Below are 18,587 nucleotides of genomic sequence, written 5' to 3' on the forward strand. Positions count from 1 at the left end.
GGGCACCCCCTCCCTTCATAGAACATGTGAGAGAACTTAGGGGCAGGGAAGTGAAAGACCTCACCCCAGTTGACACAGCTGACAGCCATTGAATTTTCCTGGTGATGGTTCCTCTCAACATTCTGGGTATGAATGTCACAAAATTTGAGCATAGGAACCATTATCTGCTTGCCTTCTTCAACAAAGATTCATTGTAACAGGGCTGGTTGGCATATAACTTAGGGATGACAAATGATTCCAAGAAGCACTGTTTTACATTTGCACATGAGCCATATGATGCCCTGAACCATGAATGCTACTGAAAGAGATACTAGGGATCTCTGGATATGTAGAAATGGGAAATGTCCCAGATGCTCCTGAGGAAGTAGGAGCATTGGATTCCCCCTTCTGGGTGTTTCCTTGGTGGAGAAGCCATTGCAGGTACATGTTTGACATTTTGTTTTTGTTTTGTTTCAGATGAATAATTCCAATTTGTATTTATCTGGAACCCAAGAGAGAAATGAGCAGAGCCAGTGTGTGCTATTGGAAGCAGGCATGAGGTGAGTTTTCCATCATCATCCACACAGCCCCTCACTCCATCCTCAGATCACCCCCAAGGTGCAGGCATCATTATCTTCACTCTGTGGGTGAGAAGCCTGAGGCTCACAGAGGTAAAGGAACTTGTTTTAGCAAAGAAGGACTCAAAACCAGGGACAAAAAATAGCCAACTTGGACTTGATATAGAAAATTTGTAATGCTGCAAATCTGCACCATCCTTTTAGGTTTCTCAACCAGAGAATACCTTGATGAAAACACATGGAAGAGCTGGCTGGTAGCATTTATAAAGGATTTACAGAGGTAGGAAGAAACTGGAGCAGAGAGCAATGGCATAGAAGGCTGTGACTGCAATCCAGACACTGGAGATGGAGCAAACAGAGTTTGGAACTAGCAAGCCTTGGTCCAGGACAGGCCTACTGGTTAACACAGTGGTTGGGATGCCCATATTTCATATTGGAACATCTGGGTTCAAGTCCAGGCACAGCTTCAGATTCTAGCTTCCTGCTAATGTGCACCCTTAGAGGCAGCAGGTCATGGGTCAAGTAGTTAGGTTCCTGCTACCCACAGTCAAGACCTGGATGGAGTTCTTGGCTCTCAGTTTCAGCCTGGCCAAGACCTGGTAATTTCTGGCATTTGAGGAATTGGATTAGCAGACAGGAGCTTGTTTTCTCTGCCTCTCAAAAAATACATTAAAAAAAAACCCAAAACACCCACAAGACCTTGTTCTAGCCTTGTCCCTGCCATGCTTCCATTACTGCTGGGGAACCCTGAGCAAGTCACAGCCATTTCTCTGAAGCTTTGTAATTTGTCCCTAAGATGCTGATGAACTGATAATAGAAAACCCTGAGGTTCTTTCAAACTCTAAAATTGTGCCTGAGATTTATAAATTTTAATGCACTCTGAATACCATCTTGAATCCAGAAAAGAATATAGATGTAGTAATTCTTAACATAATCTTGTCAAAGTACAAAGGAATAGGCTTGATTTTAAGAATGCTTTTTTTTTGGACAGGCAGAGTGGACAGTGAGAGAGACAGAGAGAAAGGTCTTCCTTTGCTGTTGGTTCACCCTCCAATGGCCGCTGCACTGATCCAAAGCCAGGAGCCAGGTGCTTCTCCTGGTCTCCCATGTGAGTGCAGGGCCCAAGGACTTGGGCCATCCTCCTCTGCACTCCCGGACCACAGTATAGAGCTGGCCTGGAAGAGGAGCAACCGGGACAGAATCCAGCACTCTGACCAGGATTAGAACCAGGTGTGCCAGCGCTGCAGGCGGAGGATTAGCCTATTGAGCCATGGCGCCAGCCAAGAATGCTTTTTAAAGCAGATTACATCACAACAAGCCCATCATTTCAGCATCTTTCTGTTTTCCTTGTTTATGAATATGATTTGGACACTGCTGCTATAGCAGTGGTTGACATTAAAGTCAAATAAGAATATTATGTTTGAAACAGAGGAGAGAATTTAAGCTTATCTTTCTAAGAAATTTATGAAAATATACTTGGCAGACAGAAATTGCATTGTCATCAAATTAGTTTTCTAAGCTCAAATTTAATTAAAATGAGACACTTCTACAACTGGTTCAATCAACAGAGTGTAAAGAGATTTTGGAGGGGCCGGCACAGTGACGCAGTGGGCTAATGTCCTGGCCTGAAGCACCGACATCCCTTAAGGGCACCAATTCAAGATCTGGCTGCTCCTCTTCTGATTCAGCTCTCTGCTATGGCCTGGGATAGCAGTAGAAGATGGCCCAAGTCCTTGGGCCCTTGCACCCATGTGGGAGACCAGGAAGAAGCTTCTGGCTCCTGGCTTTGGATCAGTGCAGTTCTAGCCATTGTGACCAATTGGGGAGTGAACCAGTGGTTGGAAGACCTCTCTCTATCTCTCCCCCCCACCCCATGTAACTCTGAATTTCAAATAAATAAATAAATCTTTTAAAAAAGAGAAATTTTGAATAGAGCACACAGGAAATAAATATAGTACCACTCGAGCAAATAACCAACACAACAGTTGCGTGTCTGCTGTTGCTGGTGATGCTTCTCAAATATCTTTAACGACTTCTGGATGAATTGACTTCTGCTGGTGTGAAGCAGGCTCGTCATGCCTGGCTCACACTTGCAAATTTAGTTCTGTAAGAACAAGAGTTCCCTCTTGGGGAAAAGACCTTAATTCATTTATCGAGGCTCCAGTTCTATAACTGACACACTTCCTATTAGGCGCCATGTCCAAAAACTGTCCCATTGAATAATTAAAGTTCCAAACCATGAACTTTTTTTCTTTTTCCCAGAATGTAAGTCCACCATTTCAGCTGTTTTCAAGACAGTGTAAGTTGTGTAAGTTGGCAACTCTTTTTTTTTTTTTTGGACAGGCAGAGTGGACAGTGAGAGAGACAGAGAGAAAGCTCTTCCTTTTGCTGTTGGTTCACCCTCCAATGGCCACTGCAGCTGGCACAGCACGCTGATCCGAAGCCAGGAGCCAGGTGCTTCCTCCTGGTCTCCCATGCGGGTGCAGGGCCCAAGGACCTGGGCCATCCTCCACTGCCTTCCTGGGCCACAGCAGAGAGCTGGACTGGAAGAGGAGCAACTGGGACAGAATCCGGTGCCCCAACTGGGACTAGATCCTGGTGTGCCGGTGCCGCAGGCGGAGGATTAGGCTATTAAGCGCAGCGCCGGCCCAAACCATGAACTTTTAATGGACACTTTGAAACCACAGTGCTATTTAAACCCTATCAGGTTTTTGGTTTTTTTTTTTGTTTGTTTGTTTTTGTTTTTGTTTTTGTTTTTGTTTTTTTTGGTAGAATAGTTTCCTGGGTGACTTTTGTGATACCTCTCAACCAAGGGATAGGAGACGTGTACACAATTAATACTTTCCCACACATGGATTGTACGCTGCAGGTAATATAAAGGGCTGATGTCAGATGCTAAGCATTCAGTCACAAACACCAAGTGGATTCATGGGGTGATTAACTAGGGACTGTTGACGGAGGCCCATGAGAATGTCACTTAAGTAAGTTAGTTGACCCTCGCAGCCTGGTAGATGATGACGAACAGTTATCAATGCATCTGGTTACATGAAATGTGTGAGGTCTGGAAAACCTTGGGGATATCAAAGTCACATAAACAACACAACCTTGATCTGACTTGCATGATCCAGGCAGGGGCTAGTCATAGTTGTGAAAAGCACTAACATATCTCCCGGGATTTCTAGCTTCCCATCCTTATTAATCCTATGAGAAAGCATATTCTCACACTGGCGATTTTACCATACAGCTGTGTATGTTGGGGACCTCTTGACCAAAGAAATAAGATGCTTCTCTGAGAGTTCTTTACAACAAAGCCAAATTAATAGGAGAGATACATGAGGGAGCAACATTGTTTTCAGTTTGGTTTGTATTGACTGCATAGTCAGATACTCATGATTCACTTAAGGTGCACTCCTGTCCATGTTTGGCTTTGTCTCCACTGTGTAGCTTATGCTAACAGTTTTGGCAAGAAGGCTCTGCATTGCTTTGCTTGGAAGGTCAGGCAGACATGCAAGAAGGGCTCGCGATTCCTTTTCACTGTATTTCTTCTGAGCAGAAGCCAGGTGAATTGGGTTGAAGTGATAGGTCTTTTCCCTTAGCAGAAATTCCCACCTGGGTCTGCTCTTCTGGGAAGCGCTCAAAGCCAATTTCATGACACCAAGCACCTCCCTGTAGCTGAGGGCATTGGGCTCTAGTCACAGCTATGGCTACAGATGGCTTTTCATGCTGATGTAGCTCACAGACAGCAGCATGTGATGGCTGAAGAACCTGGGTCCCTGCCACAAAAGTGGGAGATGTCCACCTGGTTCCAAACTATGGCCTGGCCAGGACCTGACTCTCTTGAATATTTGAGATGTGAACACTCCGTTTGCTCTGCTCTCAATTCAGCTCACTGCTGTGCAACCAGGATGCAGCAGATGATGGTTCAAATACTTGGTATTTGCTACAATTTGTAGGACACAGAAGAAGTTTTGAGCTCCTGGCTTTAGCCTGATTCTGAAATAAAACTTGATTTATGTTTTAAAGTAAGACTGCTAGGTTACAAGCACCTGAAAGCTTTTAGGCAAACAAGATAAGCAGGATTATAGTGGCAAGAACAGGTGAAGAGAATGCAGGACAGCTTGTAACCCCAGTGTTTCAGCCTGTGAGGAAGCAGGGGAGGGATCTTCATGCTAGGAAATCAATAGTTGGCTCTAACCGCCCCAGGTATGCTGACCTACCAAGCTGGAAATCTTGCAAGATTGTTAACCAAGTTTCGATGTTGGTGCATGCACTTCCTGAACCCATCACTTGACTGGATGAGTGAGGTTATTCATCACACAAATGAGTCTATGAAGCATCAGTCAACAAATGCAGGGCCATCCACGGTGAGTATGTGTCCCTAGAGAGACACACACACACACACATGTGTTGGCCTTCATTACTTGGCTGTGGTTTACTATACTAAACTGAATTCCAAAGATGCCCAGAAATGAGGACAGGCAGGAGCCCCCATTTCACTGCTGTGGGTCCTGAGGAGCTGCCTTTGGATGAACCTTTTATGCAAGTGAGAGTTGTTTGGAGATGGCTGCCCATGTCTACTCTGATACCTTCTTCCTGTATTTTGGGAAATGGGCCCTGGTTGGCCCAGTGATATTTTTGGTCGTCATGGGGTGAGGGAGGAGGGATTGAGGTAAGCTTGGGGGCTCAGGCTTCAGATACAGCTCTCACCCTAGAGTTTTACTCATTCTGCTCACCCCTCAGGAACTCTTTTCTCTTTGGTCATTTGCCTTTTCAGTCTCATCATTTTCCTGACCCCTAGTATACCCCTTCTCTTGGCTCCATTTTTACCTCTTCTCCCTTTCCAGCCCCCTTCTTCATGCCTGACTACGCATATCAAGGATTATGGCTATGGATGCAGAAACCCTGCCTTAATCTTGATTTTATTTTTTATTTTCTGTGTGGTCATAGTATGATAGTTAATTTTACATAATGACTGGATTGGGCCACCGAGTGCCCATACCTTTGGCCTAACCTCATTCTTTCTGTGTCTACGTGGGTATTTCTGGCTTGGTTTAACATCTGAACAGCTACAGCGTACAAAGGAAATGGCCCTTCCTGGGGAGGCTTGAATAGAGCAAAAGGACAGAGCAGTCTGTAATCAAGAGGTCACACTCCTTCCTTCACTGTCTTAGATAATTGACGTCAGAATATTCTGGATAGTGTTCTAGATTTTGATGAATGACTCTCCTGGGTATCCAGATTGGGAAATGGGCACACACGAAGGTTTCTGCAGCAATGTTCAATCTTTCCTTCATAGGACCTCTGCCTACACCTCTATTTGAATATGCTCTAGTCCTGGGTGTCTTCCACATACCACACTTGTTTCAATGCCTTTGGGAAGTGGCTCAGGTGCCAGTTTCAGGGGCTTTCAATGTCAGCCTCTGTCCCTCCCACATGCACACCCGCTGTGACATTGCAGATTTTTTCTGAAACTTTTGTCTGGAAAAATGATGAACAGTCTAGATGCATGCAGATTATGTACTTTCTTCATAGAACATTTGAGGGAACTAAGGGCAAGGGATAAAGTTTATTAATTTCAGAGCATCTTTCTAGTATAAACCTCAAAGAAAAGCACAAAAGTGTCCATTCCTTTCCTTGACACTCACAACCTAGCAGAGATATTTTTCCAGACCAATCTTTCTAGTCTAGCACCATGTACCAGAATATTTGTTTTTGAAGGATCCCATATCTTGGAAAATTTAAAAAACATTTTTATAATGATTGGCTGGCAGCAGGAATCCCATCCTGCTTCGCCAGTTTCACTACAGTCTCACAAAGTGTCTCAGTATGGATTTTAACTTGCATGTGAAGTGTAGATGCTGGCGAAATCTTTCCATTCTTTCCGTATTCTTCATATCCTTTATTTCCAAACATATTTATAAAGTCGTTCACAATGGTCAGTAGCATGTCTTGATTAGGATCAGTGCAGTTTGAGATCTTGTCCAAGTTAAGATATTGAGGAAGCAGTTTCTGCTGATTAACTGGAAGTGATCAAAATTCTCTTTCTTTTTTTTAAACTTTTATTTAATGAATATAAATTTCCAAAGTACGATTTATGGATTACAATGGCTTCCCCCCCATACCGTCCCTCCCGCCCACAACCCTCCCCTTTCCCACTCCCTCTCCCCTTTCATTCACATCAAGATTCATTTCGATTATCTTAATATACAGAAGATCAGCTTAGTATACATTAAGTAAGGATTTCAACAGTTGGCTCCCGCACAGAAACATAAAGTGAAAAATAATAGATGATTTTTTTAAATGATGATGAAATCAGATCAGACCTATTGTCATGTTTAATCCCAGTGAGAGTCAAGTTGGGAGTTGATAATTTCTTTTTTTTTTTTTACAGAGGATCAGTTTAGTATGCATTAAGTAAAGATTTCAACAGTTTGCACCCCCATAGAAACACAAAGTGAAATATATTATTTGAGTACTCGTTATAGCATTAAATCTCAATGCACAGCACATTAAGGACAGAGATCCTACATGAGGAGTAAGTGCACAGTGACTCCTGTTGTTGACTTTACCAATTGACACTCCTGTCTATGGCATCAGTAATCTCCCTATGCTCCAGTCATGAGTTGCCAAGGCTATGGAAGCCCTCTGAGTTCTCCGATTCTTATCTTGTTTAGAAAAGGTCATAGTCAAAGTGGAGGTTCTCTCCTCCCTTCAGAGAAAGGTACCTCCTTCTTTGAAGACCTGTTCTTTCCACTGGGATCTCACTCACAGAGATCTTTTGCCAGAGTGTCTTGGCTTTCCATGCCTGAAATACTCTCATGGGCTTTTCAGCCAGATCTGAATGCCTTTAGGGCTGATTCTGAGGCCAGAGTGCTATTTAGGACATCTGCCATTCTATGAGTCTGCTGAGTATCTCACTTCCCATGTTGGATCACTCTCCCCTTTATTTATTCTATCGGTTAGTGTTAGCAGGTACTAGACTTGTTTATGTGCTTCCTTTGACTCTTAGTCCTTTCATTATGATCAATTGTGAACTGAAATTGATCACTTGGAATAGTGAGATGCATTGGTACATGCCACCTTGATGGGATTGAATTGGAGTCCCCTGGTATGTTTCTAACTCTACCATTTGGGGCAAGTCAGCTTGAGCATGTGCCAAATTATACATCTCTTCCCTCTCTTATTCCCACTCTTATGTTTAACAGGGATCACATTTCAGTTAATTTTCAACACTTAAGAATAACTGTGTATTAATTACAGAATTAAACCAGTCATATTAAGTAGAACAGGCAAAAAAAACTACTAAGAGGGATAATGTATTAAGTTGTTCATTAACAGTCAGGGCAATGCTGATCAAGTCACCATTTCCCATAGTGTCCATTTCACTTCAACAGGTTTCCTTTTTGGTGTTCAGTCAGTTGTCACCGATCAGGGAGAACATATGGTATTTGTCCCTTTGGGACTGGCTTAATTCACTCAGCATGATGTGTTCCAGATTCCTCCATTTTGTTGCAAATGACTGGATTTCGTTGTTTCTTACTGCAGTATAGTATTCTAAAGAGTACATATCCCATAATTTCTTTATCCAGTCTATCGTTGATGGGCATTTAGGTTGGTTCCAGGTTTTAGCTATTGTGAATTGAGCTGCAATAAACATTAGGGTGCAGACCTCTTTTTTGTTTGCCAATTTAAATTCCTTTTGTAAATTCCAAGGAGTGGGATGGCTGGGTCGAACGGTAGGGTTATCTTCAGGTTTCTGAGGAATCTCCAGACTGACTTCCATAGTGGCTTGACCAGTTTGCATTCCCACCAACAGTGGGTTAGTGTCCCTTTTTCCCCGCATCCTCGCCAGCATCTGTTGTTGGTAGATTTCTGTATGTGAGCCATTCTAACCGGGGTGAGGTGAAACCTCGTTGTAGTTTTGATTTGCATTTCCCTGATTGCTAGTGACCTTGAACATTTTTTCATGTGCCTGTTGGACATTTGGATTCCTCTTTTGAAAAATGTCTATTGAGGTCCTTGGCCCATCTCTTAAGTGGGTTGTTGGTTTTGTTGTTGTGGACTTTCTTGATCTCTTTGTAGATTCTGGTTATTAAGACTTTATCTGTTGCATAGTTTGCAAATATTTTTTCCCATTCTGTCGGTTGTCTGTTCACTCTCCTGACTGTTTCTTTTGCAGTACAGAAACTTCTCAATTTGATGCAATCCCAGTAGTTGATTTTGGCTTTGACTGCCTGTGCCTCCCAGGTCTTTTCCAGAAATTCTTTGCCTGTGCCAATATCTTGAAGGGTTTCTCCAATGTTCTCTAGTAACTTGATGGTGTCAGGTCGTATATTTAGGTCTTTAATCCACATTGAGTGGATTTTTGTGTGAGGTGTAAGGTAGGGGTCTTGCCTCATGCTTCTGCACGTGGAAATCCAATTATCCCAGCACCATTTATTGAATAGACTGTCCTTGCTCCAGGAATTAGTTTTAGATCCTTGATCAAATATAAGTTGGCTGTAGATGTTTGGGTTGATTTCTGGTGTTTCAATTCTGTTCCATTGGTCTATCCATCTGTTTCTGTACCAGTACCATGCTGTTTTGATTACAACTGCCCTGTAGTATGTCCTGAAATCTGGTATTGTGATGCCTCCGGCTTTGTTTTTGTTGTACAAGATTGCTTTAGCTATTCGAGGTCTCTTGTGCCTCCCTATAAATTTCAGCACCATTTTTTCCAGATCTTAGAAGAATGTCTTTGGTATCTTGATTGGTATTGCATTGAATCTATAAATTGCTTTTGGGAGAATGGACATTTTGATGATGTTGATTCTTCCAATCCATGAGCATGGAAGATTTTTCCATTTCTTGGTATCCTCTTCTATTTCTTTCTTTAAGGTTTTGTAATTTTCATCGTAGAGATCTTTAACGTCCTTGGTTAAGTTTATTCCAAGGTATTTGATTGTTTTTGTAGCTATTGTGAATGGGATTGATCTTAGAAGTTCTTCCTCAGCCATGGCATTGCCTGTGTATACAAAGGCTGTTGATTTTTGTGCATTGATTTTATACCCTGCTACTTTGCCAAAATCTTCTATGAGTTCCAATAGTCTCTTAGTAGAGTTCTTTGGATCCCCTAAATAAAGAATCATGTCATCTGCAAAGAGGGATAGTTTGAGTTCTTCCTTCCCAATTTGTATCCCTTTAATTTCTTTTTCTTGCCTAATAGCTCTGGCTAGAACCTCCAGAACTATATTGAATAGCAGTGGTGAGAGTGGGCATCCCTGTCTGGTACCAGATCTCAGTGGAAATGCTTCCAACTTTTCCCCATTCAATAGGATGTTGGCTGTGGGTTTTTCATAGATTGCTTTGATTGTATTGAGGAATGTTCCTTCCAAACCCAGTTTGCTTAGAGTTTACATCATGAACGGGTGTTGTATTTTATCAAATGCTTTCTCGGCATCTATTGAGATAATCATATGGTTTTTCTTCTGCAGTCTGTTAATGTGGTGTATCACATTGATTGTCTTGCGCACATTAAACCATCCCTTCATACCAGGGATAAATCCCACTTGGTCTAGGTGGATGATCTTTCTGATGTGTTGTTGCATTCTATTGGCGAGAATTTTATTGAGGATTTTTGAACTATGTTCATCATGGATATTGGTCTGTAATTCTCTTTCAGTGCTGCATCTTTTTCCGGCTTAGGAATTAAGGTGATGCTGGCTTCATAGACAGAATTTGGGAGGATTCCCTCTTCTTCGATTGTTCTGAATAGTTTGAGAAGAATTGGAGTCAGTTCTTCTTTAAATGTCTGGTAGCAAAATTCTCTTTCTATTCAATGTGCCAACTCTTACATTCTGGGGCCATAGTGGCTGAGAGCATTCGTGATCTTCTAGAAGTGCTAGTGCTCCAGTCTCTCCTTTTCCTCCTCCATGCTGCTCAAGGCAGCAGAGGACATCGCCATGGCCGAGCCCCAGTGCAGGGTGGAGAACAGTGTTCCACCGCACCACTTCCAGCACAGCTGCCACTGCTGTCTGACCAGCAGCCTTTGGCAGCTGAGTGGCGGGAAGCTGTGCTAAACTCCTCTGCTGCATCCCTGCCATCATCCTTGGCTTGGTGGCAGCTGCTCCATCCTCATCTTGATGGTGCAACATGAACCTGCTGCAAACTCAGTGCACATTTCACTCCCTGCTCTCCTCAGTGCTGCCTCCGTGCTGGAATCCCTGAGGTGCTGAGGGATCCTTGGCATTCCCCACAGGGTTAAAGGGCTATGCAAGGCCTTAGTAAGAGTTGGCCCAAGGCACAGTGACAGGATTTGTTCACGTACTACCAAGAAATATTTCCAAGGTCCTGTACTCTGATGTGTCATGGGCACAATTCCTGGGGCCCATGGCAATGGAGATCTTCCCACGGCTGCAGGGGCTCTTGGATGCCACTCCAAGGCTCCCCAAGATATGGCTCGGACACCCAGCGTAAGCCTGGTGGGTCATCTCTGGGCATCAAGCTCAGCAAAGCAGAGCTGCTTCCATTCATACTCTCCCATTGCTCCCTGGACCAAAGCAGATGGGTCTAAGGAAGACGGGACAGGGCTGGGCCCAGGCACCTGAAGCCATCCTTCCTAGTCTTTGTGATCTGACTGGAGCTTAGCTGTCTGACCCTGCCCACTCCCTTCACTTTTGCTTTCTTGTCTGCCAGTTGCAAACTCTATTCCTGCCCTTACAGGAAAGAGAAGCTGTGCTCTAGCTTCTTCTGCAAGTAGATGCAGGACCTTGCAGTGGGCCTCAGTGAGATGCATGTGCCTAACCTCCTGTGAGCACACTTGTCTTTAGACAAACATCCTGTCATCCAGTGCTCCCAAACATGAGTATTTCCTTCTCCCTGCTTGCCTTCTTCTGGCTTTGATTCATTACCTTCCTGCCCTTGAGTTCTCATTTTTGTTCTCCTAAAACAATGCCCTGGTCCCCTTTACCTCATTCCACCTCTGACTATGTAGACATGTCTCAGCACTCCAGACTTAATGGATTAGAATTCACTTGCTCTATCAAGCATTTAACACAATCATAACTAGGGTGCTGTGTTGTGGAGCAGCAGTCTGAGCAGCTGCTTGCAAAATCAGCACCCATAAGGTCATGAATGTTAGTACCTGTAACCCCACTTCCTATCTAGCTCCCTTGGATAATGCCTGGCAAGAAAGCAGAAAATTGTCCCATTCCTTGGGTGCATGCCTCCCATGTAGGAGACCCAGATGGAGCTCCATGTCCTGGCTGTGGCTCGGCCCAACCACTGCTGTGGTGGCCATTTGGACAATGAACCAGAGGATAAAAGATATCTGTCTGTCTCTCAAGCTCTCTCCCTGTCTTCTTTCCCTGTTACTTTGCTTTTCAAATGCTAACAAAAAATGTACATCTCTAAAGTTATTCACCACTAGTCTAAGCTCATGCAAAAGAGGAACCCTGTTTTATTAACCACAGCATCTGTAGTGCCAGGGACATCTCTGTCCTTTCAAAAACATGTACAAATGAGAGACTTTTTTAAATATTTATTTACTTGAAAGAGTTACACAGAGAGAAGAGAGGTAGAGAGAGAGAGCGAGCTCTTACATCTGCTGGTCCACTCTCTAGTTGGCTGCAATGGCTGGAGCTGGGCCAATCTGGAGCCAGGAGTCAGGAGCTTCTTGCAGGTCTCCCATGTGGGTGCAGGGGCCCAAGGACTTGGGCCATCTTCTACTGCTTTCAGGCCATAGCAGAGAGCTGGATCAGAAGAGGAGCAGCTAGGGCTCAAACCAGTGCCCCTATGGGATACTGGCACTGCAGGGTTTGCCTTTACTTACTATTCCACAGCACTGGCCCCAAGACACATTGTTTGTAAACTTGGGTCATTGTCTGTCCCAGACTGCAGAAAATGTAGCAATAAGGACTGTGTCATACACATACCTGATAGGATGCATTCAGCCTCCCAGCCTACATTTGTGGTCTGCCTTGTTATGCTGTCCTTAGTATGCACCATCTGATAATCCCGTCAGATTCTCAAGTCCGTGTATTGAGTTTACAGAGTCTAGATTGTGCCTACTATTTCTGAGCCTCTTTCTGGAAGGGGGGGTATGAACTGGAGTATGCACAAGGAAATAAAATTATAGCTTGTTCTTATACCTTCGTACTCTGAGGCCTATATTTTGTTTTTTATTATCTTCCGTCTTCAGTCTCTGGAGAAGCTCAATGCAGGGGACAGAGAAGTGCTTCCTGACTCTGAATAGGAGGCAGATTTGAACTTGAGCATGGCTTAATCAAGTGAGCAATGTGAAACCTTCTCAAACTGAAAAGGAAAACAAGGCATCTGCTAAAGGCATCCTCACAAAATGCATATAAACTACACTTGTTACTTTTGCATGTTGATTCATGTATATGTGTTCATTTAAATGGTGTAGCAGGTAGCCCACATTCTCAGATTTCCCTCCAGTCTCTCCTCACCTGAGGAAGAGGCCAACGGTGGGGATCATGAGAGCAGTTGTGTCCAGCAAGCCATTATCACTGACCCAATATTGCACCCCACTTCTCATGTGCAGGGAAATTGGGAAACTTGTCTTTCTTATTCCCTGGAGGTCTGTCCAGCTTGAAGTCACCTCCTTGTAAAATCTCAGAATGAGCTGTGGAGGGCATGCCAAGGCAGCAACACAGATCTGTCTCCCAGAGAGTCTACTCATGGTGGATGGGCCTGAGAAGCTTCTGTTTGCATGGTTTGGGATAGTACCAAGGAGATCTGTGGATGGAGACATTTTAGCAGGGTCCTCATGCTGTCTCTGGTTGACTTGAGCAGAGGGAAGTAAAGGTTGGGGATAGAAGCAGAAGGTGTAGAATATTGCATGACATGTTTAAGCCATTCTGAATTGTGGAGAGCCATCCTCCAAGATTCCGGGCCCACAGGCACCTCATCTCTCTCTTGCTTCAGTCTCCTCATGGTTCTGGGATGGACAGGAGAAAAACAACTCACTTTGCTCTTAGCAGATTACCCTCTTCATGAACTAGCTATGTACTGCAAAAGGAGAGGGGGATGAAGAAAATGGATTAAAATATTTTGACACAAAAGGATCCATAGTATCACATCATGATACCAAGAACAACATCCCACATTGTCTGCTTCCACTGATTATTTTTTAAAGATTTATTAATTTAAAAGGGACCATGACAGAGACAAAGGAACACACACACATGGGGGGGTGGGGTATAAAGGGAGGGACAGGGAGGCAGGGAGGGGGAGAGAGAGTAAGGGAGGAAATGAGGGAAGTCTTCAACCCACAGGTTCAACCAGCGCTGGGCAGGTAGAATCCAGAAATCAGGAATTCCATGGGGATCTCCCAGGTGGGAGCCAGGGACTCAAGTCCTTGAACCATGGTCTGCTGCCTCCCAGGGATGTTAACATGGAGTTGGCTTGGAAAGAGCATCTGGGACTTGGTCTGCCATTCTGATGTCAGGTGAGCAGCAGAAGCCTAACTTGCTATGCCACAACACCCACTCTGATTTTTCTTTGTAAAGCTTTATTTGAAAGAGATTGATTGATTGATTCAGAGACAAAGAGAAGATCTTCCATCTGTTGGTGCCTTCCCCAAATGACTGCAGTGATTGGGGCTAGGCCTATCTGATGACAGATTCTTTTTTTTAATTTTTATTTTTATTATTTTTTTGACGGGCAGAGTGGACAGTGAGAGACAGAGAGAAAGGCCTTCCTTTTTGCCATTGGTTCACCCTCCAATGGCCGCCGTGGCCAGCGCGCTGCGGCTGGCACATCGCGCTGATCTGAAGCCAGGAGCCAGGTGCTTCTCTTGGTCTCCCATGTGGGTGCAGGGCCCAAGCACTTGGGCCATCCTGGCAGGAGATTCTTGTGTGTCTCCTACAAGGGTTCAAGGACCTAAATACTTGAGCATTCTCTGGCTTGCCCAGGTCCATTGTGGAGCTGGATTGGAAGTGGAGCAGCTGGAACTTGAAATGCCAAGTGGCAACATTATGCTACAACACCAGTCCCATCAATGATTTCTTTTTTTCCCAAAGACTTTCATTTAGGGAATACAAACTTCATGCATTTCATAAGTACGGCTTTAGGAATATAGTGATTGTTCCCACCATACCCACCCTCCCACCCACTCTCTCATCCCACCTCCTTCTCCCTGACCCATTCCCAGTCCCATTTTCCACTAAGGTCCATTTTCAATTAACTTTATACACAGAAGACCAGCTCTTTACTAAGTTAAGAGTTTCACAGTTTGCACCAAACAAACTTCCTCAACAGTTGAGACAAGGACTGTTCAAAGTCCTTTCATCTTGAAGTTAATTTCACTTAATTTTTTTAGAAACTTGATTAAATTTAAAGAAGCACTGAAGAATGATACATCTTTTTGTGAGCACCTAGACATAATTATAATTCAACTCTTAGAGGTACTGCATGAGAAGTTAGTGCACAGTGACCCCTGTGTTAATTTAATAGTTGAAACTCTTATGTGTAATGTCAATGACCACCCAAGGCTCTTGACATGAGCTCCCTAGGCTATGGAAGCTTTTTGAATCCACAAACTCTATCAGTATTTAGACAAGGCCATAAGTAAAATGGAAGTCCTCTCTTGCCTTCAGAGAAAAGTACCTCCTTCTTTGATGACCACTTCTTTCCACTGAGGTCTCGCCCACCAAGGTCCTTCTTGTCAGACATTTTTTGCAGTGTCTGGCTTTCCATGCCTGAAATGTTCTCATGGACTTTTCAGACAGACCAGGAAGACTTAAAGGGCTGATTCTGAGGTCAGAGTGCTACTTAAAGGGATTGTCTATATTAATATGACTGGTTTAGATCTGTAATTGATGCACAGTTATTCTTAGGTGTTGAAAATTAACTGAAATGTGATCCCTGTTGAACATGGTGGTGGGAATGGGAGAGGGAAGAGATGTATAATTTGGGACATGCTCAGGCTGACTTGCCCCAAGTGGTGGAGTTGGAAGCATACCAGGGGATTCCAATTCAATCCCATCAAGGTGGTATGTACCAATGCCATCTCACTGTTCCAGGTGATCAGTTTCAGTTCACAGTTGGTCATGGTGAAGGGACTGGGAGTCAAAGGGAACACATAGACAAGTCTAGTACCTGCTAACGCTAACCGATGGAGTAAATAAAGGGGAGAGTGATCCAACATGGGAAGTGAGATACTCAGCAGACTCATAGAATGGCAGATGTCCTAAATAGCACTCTGGCCTCAGAATCAGCCCTAAAGGCATTCGGAGCTGGCTGAAAAGCTCATGAGAGTATTTCAGGCATGGAAAGCCAAGACACTCTGGCAAAAGATCTCTGCGAGTGAGATCCCAGTGGAAAGAACAGGTCATCAAAGAAGGAGGTACCTTTCTCTGAAGGGAGGAGAGAACCTCCACTTTGACTATGACCTTGTCTAAACAAGATAAGAGTCGGAGAACTCAGAGGGCTTCCATAGCCTTGGAAACTCATGACTGGAGCATAGGGAGATTACTGATGCCATAGACAGGAGTGTCAATTGGTAAAGTCAACAACAGGAGTCACTGTGCACTTACTCCTCATGTAGGATCTCTATCCTTAATGTGCTGTACATTGAGATTTAATGCTATAACGAGTACTCAAACAATATATTTCACTTTGTGTTTCTATGGGGGTGCAAACTGTTGAAATCCTTACTTAATGCATATTAAACTGATCCTCTGTAAAAAAAAAAAAAAAAAAAAGAAATTATCAATTCCCAACTTGACTCTCACTGGGATTAAACATGACAATAGGTCTGCTCTGATTTCATCATCATTTAAAAAAATCATCTATTATTTTTCACTTTATGTTTCTGTGTGGGAGCAAACTGTTGAAATCCATACTTAATGTATACTAAGCTGATCTTCTGTATATTAAGATAATTGAAAAAGAATCATGATGTGAATGGAAGGGGAGAGGGAGTGGGAAAGGGGAGGGTTGTGGGTGGGAGGGACGGTATGGGGGGGAAGCCATTGTAATCCATAAGTCGTACTTTGGAAAATTATATGCATTAAATAAAAGTTTAAAAAAAAAAAGGGATTGTCTATCATAATCTACTCAGATTCTGAGTCTGCTGTGTGAACTGCTAATCATGTTGGAACATCCATTCCTTTTTAATTCTATTACCAGACCCTTAATCCTATCCATATGATCAACTTAACACTGAAGATGATATATTTACCAACAGTTTAATGGTATTTGAGGTCCCATGGCAAGTATTTAAACTGTAAGTAAGTCCATAGGAAAGTATGCAGAACTATACAGGTTTAGAGTTAGAAACTCCACATGCTTCATAATTACAACTTTAGAAACATGGTGATTCTTCCCACTGTGCCCACCTCATGCCCATACTCCCACCCCTCTTCCTCCTCCTCTTATTCCTACTCTTTTTACTGAGATCTATTTTCAATTGACTATATACACATATGTTAAACTCTGTTAAGAGTTTGACAAATAGTATTTTTTTAAAAAAAAACTCCGTTCCTCAACAATCAAGACAAGGACTGTTAGTCATTGCCTCTCTTCTACAGATTTCTTTTTAGGTGTTCTATTAGTTATCACAGATCAGAGAGAACATATGGAGTTATCCCTTTGGAACTGGCTTATTTCAGTAAGTATGATGTTTTCCACATTCATTCATTTTGTTGCAAATGATCAGATTTCATTTTTATAACCACTGTGTAGTATTCCATGGTGTACATATCCCATAATTTCTTTATCCAGTCTTCAGTTGATGGGCATTTGAGTTGCTTCCATGACTTAGCTAGTGTAAACTGAGCTGCAATAAATATGGGGGGGGTGCAGATAACTCTTTCATGTGCTGTTTTCATTTCCCTTGGGTAAATCCCCAGGAATGGATGGCTGGGACATATGGTACATCTATATTCAGATTTCTGAGCTATCTCCATACTGTCCTCCACAGTGGTTTTATCAGTTTACATTCTCACCAACAGTAGGTTAGGGTACCTTTATCCTCACATCCTTCCCAGCATTTGTTGATTTCTGTATGGAAGCCATTCTTACTGGGGTGAGGTGAAACCTCATTGTGGTTTTTATTTGCATTTCTCTGGTGGCTAGTGATCCTGAGCCTTTTTTTTTGTGTCTGTTGGCCATTTGGATTTCCTCTTTTGAAAAATGTCTAGGTCCTTTGCCCATTTCTTCATTAGGTTGTTTGCTCTGTTGTGGAGCTTCTTGATCTTTCTGTATATTCTGGTTATTAAACCTTTATAGATTGTATAGTTTGCAAATAATTTCTCCCATGCAGTCATTTGCCTCTTCAAATAGCTGAATGTTTCTTTTGCACTGCACAACTTCTCAATTTAATATAATCCAATTTGTTAATTTAGCTATGATTGCTTGTGCCTCTGGGGTCTTTTCCAAGAATTGTTTGCCTGTTCCAAAGTGTTATAGGATTTCCCCAATGTTCTCTAATAATTTGATGGTATCAGGTCACAGATTTAAGTCCTTAATCTATGATGAGTGCATGGTTAAGATGTAAGGTAGGGGTCCTGCTTCATACTTCTGAATATGGAAATCCAATTTTCCTAACACCATTTGTTGGAGAGATTGTCCTTGCTCCAGGGATTGGTTTTAGATCCTGGGTCAAATATAAGTTGGTTGTAGATGCTTGAAATGAATTCTGGCAATTCTACTCTGTTCCATTGGTCTATCCATCTGTTTTTGTACCAGAACCAGGCTATTTTGTTTACAACTGCCTTGTAGTATGTCTTGATCTGGTATTGTGATGCCGTCAGCTTTCTTTGTATAATATTGCTTTAGCTATTTGAGGTCTCCAGTGTTTCCATATGAAGTTCAGCATCATTTTTTATCCTTGGTATTTGATAGGAATTGCATTGAAGCTATAAATTGTCTTTGGAAGAATGGACATTTTGATGATTCTTCTAATCCATGAACATTGCAGATTTTTCCATTTTTGGTATCTTCTATTTCTTTAATAATTTGTGATTCTCATAGAGATCCTTGACATCCTTGGTTAAATTTATTCCAAGGTATGATTTTTTTGCAGCT

The 18,587-nt window shown here is 42.9% G+C and overlaps 1 pseudogene; it reads right to left on the reverse strand.

Annotated features, from left to right (window-relative positions):
• The window catches only part of LOC100348047 (UPF0561 protein C2orf68 homolog pseudogene), a 48,349-nt pseudogene that overhangs the window by 11,841 nt on the left and 17,921 nt on the right, over nt 1-18,587 (reverse strand).

Source organism: Oryctolagus cuniculus, chromosome 12 (assembly GCF_051225735.1).
Source record: "Oryctolagus cuniculus isolate XC-2025 breed Fujian yellow rabbit chromosome 12, ASM5122573v1, whole genome shotgun sequence".
In the NCBI taxonomy this organism is placed as follows: domain Eukaryota; kingdom Metazoa; phylum Chordata; class Mammalia; order Lagomorpha; family Leporidae; genus Oryctolagus; species Oryctolagus cuniculus.